Here is a 5,271-nt window from a genome sequence, read left to right on the forward strand (position 1 = left end):
CCAGTTTTAATCTTACCTGTCTGTGAAACCTCCACACTCATTGCAACACTACCTTTATGCCAGTCCTTACTCTGTTAAAAAATTCCCTTCCTTTGTTTGCTTGATTCACCTCACACCTGCTCACACTTTGACAGGTTCTATTGTGTGATTGTGTTAACACCCCTGTAGAAGTTGTCTATGAATTTCCTTCATTCCTCTCTTCATCTTACAAGATTCTAACCTTTGCATATTCTTAGGGAGTTGATTAAAATAAGAAAGTGTGCATATTTTTGGGTAGTTTTTGTTGATGGACCTTGTGCAGTTATGGGCAGGGAGGATCAACTTTCAATCTAGGTGCATCACCTCTCATTTCCCTTTTAGCTCTCCTCCCCTTTTCCCCCCTTAAAATCATTAAGATATATTTTACAAGTGTTGGGTTGGTCCAACATTACACTTTGATTGGAAAGGAATCCAACCTTCTCCAAAGACTCAACCTCACACACATAAGGTCCCACACTTGGAGGTTGTTTCCATGTTTCACAAGGTTGTTGAGCATTAGTATTCAACAATGGTGAAGAGTGTTGTGAAAACAATTACATTACACGTCCATGGGAAAGTCACATAATAAATAAATATTACAATTATAAACATTATTATGAAAGGTGTACAACACCTATTTTTGCATCATTCTCCCACTTGTTGTATACATTGCATAAGGGGCAATAAGTAACCAAAACATGAACAAGGAATATCTAGCACATATACCATCATGGAATCCAAGTGCTTGGTGTACTCCATCAAAATACTCACAACAATAAACAAAGTGACCACCATATCATACATGAATGCTCTCATCCTCCACCATGCCACTACCACTAGACATATAAAATCCCATCCAAAGTGAAAGCCACATAATCTATCACAACAAAATATAAGTCCTGCCTCAAATGATATCCAAACACAAACACTCAATCCAAAGGTATCAACTGCAAAGGTAGCTGTCAAGAACCAATAACCATAGCTGAAATAGCACCCACAATAAGTGCTAACACATCCAACTATCCATACCTCCAAGGTATACATGTCAATTAAAGCTTATATCATGAACATATACAACCCATAACATTCAACCATAAGCTCTAAGTGCAATACCCATCACATACACACTTAAAAACTCCCACTGCATAGGTAATGTCAAATCTAAAATGAATCCACTAACAAAATCACATATAAAGTGTAACCATAACCATGTAGTATCAAGGAACATCCACAACAATCTAAATATCTTGTAAACCAATAATTTACAAGTACAAATCTCATCACAAGTCTCCATAACTCTGTCATGTTCTCCACAACCAACAAAAGAAAGAGATAAAGAAACCTCCATGTCATCTTCCACATGACAACACATGAACACAAACTAGTGAACAACCTCAAATCCAATATAATGTGAAATCAAACATCTAGGGAGATAACCAAGACCACATAGAGAAACACTGCAAATCACAACTTGTAGCATGTCCTTCTACATACACCTCTAAATTCCAACTATGTCAAGTATGATCTCCTCCATAAAAACCCCAAATGAAAAACCATGAAAACCCCCGAACTCGTTCAATCCCTTGAACTAAACAAACATATATATCATGTAAACAACATGGATGCAAGCCTCTCATACCCAAGAAGCTCAAATCAATACCATTCCCTATCCCAAGGGAATAAGCCCAATAAACCATCTCCTAAACTCAATCTACAATGAATCTCATCATAATAACAACTCAAATGCACAAGGAGATAACCGATTCCAAACATCTCTCAAACTGAATCTTCTAGAACTAACCATCTATTTATAGCTCAATATCCATATATATGAAAGATAAGCAAAAACATAATGCACCTGGAATGAACAATGGACAATACTATTAGATTTGTGTGAATATTGTCATTGATGTCAAACCTTGTGATCCGGTTAAGACTAGATGTAGCATGTTGAGTAGCAAAGGAAGTTAGGTATGAATGTAATAGTGGAAGATATGTATGTATGTATGTGATATTGAGCAGCGACGAATTTATAGTCTACAGAGATTATTTTTTGGAAGGTCCTTTTCTCCAGAATCTATTGTTTTTGCTAGTCATGATTTTTATCAAGTGTTGGTACTAGTTGTGATAGTTGAGTTGCTATCTGGACTTTGGTATTGCAATAAGTTCTATGAATCCTATGCTCTAGAATCTGTGGAATTTGTATCTTGAAGATGGAAGTTGTTGTGCTTGGAATGTGTGCCTATGGGTTCGTGTCTATGGGTTTGATAAGCATGTGTTATGATAATTAAGAAGGAAGCGTGTAGAAGATCAATGAAGGTCAACTTGTTTATTTCATTTTGGTCAAGACATATTTGAGTAGCATGTTAATCCAAGCAATGAGCTTGTTGTATAAATCTTTTGTGCTTGGCTGACATATTATCTTGGTATATATACTTACTAGTGTGTGTGTGTGTGTATATATATGCATACATACATATATATATATACATATATACATACATACATATACATATACATACATACATATACATATACATACATACATACATACATACATACATATATATATATATATGTATATATACATACATACATATATATATATATATACATATATATATATATATATACATATACATATATATATATATACACACACATACATATATTTATATATATATATAAATATATATGTATGTATGTATGTATATATATACATACATACATATGTGTGAAAAAAATAAAGTATGTGAGTAGTGTGCAATGTCGATAGTGGAAAGCGAAGGTGTGTGTAAGTGTGGATATGTGAGTGTAGTTGCAGAGTTGCAATAATTCCTTACTGGATTTGTTGCAAGCAGTTGTGTTGATAGGTTGAGAAGGTGTTGCAATGATCCTTTACCGGATCTGCTGTAAGTAGTTGTTTTGTTAACTAATCTTATCTTGGAACCGACTTCATGCATTTGGAGATGCAATTCTCTTTAGTTCACTTATTTCTATTATAGTGAGAATTTCGACAATGATCCCTATTATATTCTGACACTGAACCATATTATAATCTGGTAGTGAGCCATCCAGTAGTGAGCCACCCCTTCTGTAAACAACATATAACTAGTTATATTATCTTGAGAGCTAACCCTCTTTGTTGTTTTTTCCCTTTGGGTTTTCCATGTATAAAAATCTGGTATCTATCTTGTGATTATGTTTTTTATTTGTTCTACACTTGCTCTTTCATATTGATGAGATTAATTACTAAGGATAAAATAAGTGAAAAATTTTGTTGCTATTGTAATACTGACCCCCCTCTCAATATTCCGGTCCATTCAACCATACTTCTAACAATTGGCATTAGAGCTTGGTCCCTTGTTTGCTAGCTTAACTGCTTGAGGGAGATCCTTATTGGTTGAGTCATGGCACCGATGTGTATGACCAAAGAATATCATCTAGATGAAGAATTGACGACAACTCTTGAAGATCTGGAAAGTGTGGAATTATAAAATAAGGAATTGAAAGAGAATGTGAATGTAGCGAATGAATGTGTGCAGAAGCTGAGAGAACAGATCCAAAAGTTCAAGTTGAGACATAAGGAAGTTAATAATCAGTTAAAGAAGGTGAATGAGACCGTTAAAGATCTGATGCTGAAAATTGAGGAAAAGAACAAAGTGGAAGAAAATCTGAGAGATTCAATTAAACTAAAGACTAAATAATGTGAGAAGTTGGAACAAGAAGTGAAGAAGATAAAGGTAGAAACTAAAGTTCATGAAAGCACCAAACTACTGGATGACTTTATTGACATGCAAAAACCTCATAAATACAAGACTGGACTAGGATTTCAAATTGCTGAATATTCAAATCAGAAAGACAAAGACAAAGGCAAGGAAGTTAAGGTAGAAGAAGAGAAGAAACCTGAAGATGCAAGCAATATCTAGAATAAAAAATCTACTTCAATAAGACCATCGATTTGTCAACCGAATGCACAAAGGTACCCATCATTTAATGGTTATTGTTTTCAATGCAATAAATTTGGTCATGCACCAAGTTAGTATTGGAATCATGTTATGAATCAGAATTATCATCTAGTTGGAATGAATGGAATGAATAGTTATAGGAAATTTCATGGCTATTGTCATCCATGCAAAGGTTATTGTCATAAAGCTAATCAATGCAGATCTAGAATACACTCAGTGAATTTAGTGCAAAGGAATATCAAATTTTATAAGTGCAATCAATCTAGACAGTATACTAGTAAGTGTAGGAATGTGGTTGCTATGGAGAATTCTATGGAGAAGAATGTGATCAAGACTTATGAATTTAAGAAAAAGGAAGTCATGGTATGGAGAAAGAGGGAGGTAAATAATGAGAGAAAATTTGGTGTACAGCAATCCGGTGCAGGAACCTCTTCCTCTGGTAACTAAGCTTGTTACTTTGTCTTAGGGGGAGTTCTAAAGGAAATCATTCGACACCCCTCTTCAAAGTAGTTCATGATGTGGGTTCGACATGACTGTGTTGGAAATTTAATCCAATATTTTGATGAAGATGCTGATGTCATTGACAAGACACTCTTTTTGGTGGGTAAACCCTAGAAGCAATTGACAAGATAAATATAGAGCTTTGAAGATCATTCTCTACATTGTGCAAGGAAAGGAGTTTGAAGAGCATAAAAGTAGTTGAAGAGTGAAGCAAAGAAGAGTGAGAGTTCACATTATGGAATCTAAGATGATCGTTGAAGAATTGAGTAGTGGATCATTTTAATATTTAAAAAGGTACATTTGGATGAATTTGATAATGAAAATATTAAGAAATTAGAAAGCAATTTGAGTGATAAAGAATCACAAAAGATCAAGGAGTTAGGACAAAAAGTAATAAACCTATGGAATAAATTTCCCTGGTTTGATAATGAAGATTTGTTCAAACTTATCCCAAGTCGAGTGCAAAATGATTGCATTGTGTTGGACAAACCCTATCCAATTTTTAAGGATATCATTTCAGTAATCACTGGGCTATTAGACAAAGGAACCATTCCTGTCAAGAAGACTATGAAGAACAAGGAAGTTGAAACCCTAACCAAAGTGTCGAGAGATCAAAGAGCATTGTGGATTGACAAAATTGTTAATCCCATGATGAGGTATGTTGCGTACAAAATATATTACAATTTTTTCTTTCAGAAATAGAGAAGGTTCTACCTCAGCGATTGCTATATATGTTGTGCATAAGCTTGATATGGAAGATGCAGTTTTTGATTTGTGTGAAATA

The sequence above is a fragment of the Cryptomeria japonica genome, chromosome 7 (genome assembly GCF_030272615.1).
Source record: "Cryptomeria japonica chromosome 7, Sugi_1.0, whole genome shotgun sequence".
NCBI classification, from domain to species: Eukaryota; Viridiplantae; Streptophyta; class Pinopsida; order Cupressales; family Cupressaceae; genus Cryptomeria; species Cryptomeria japonica.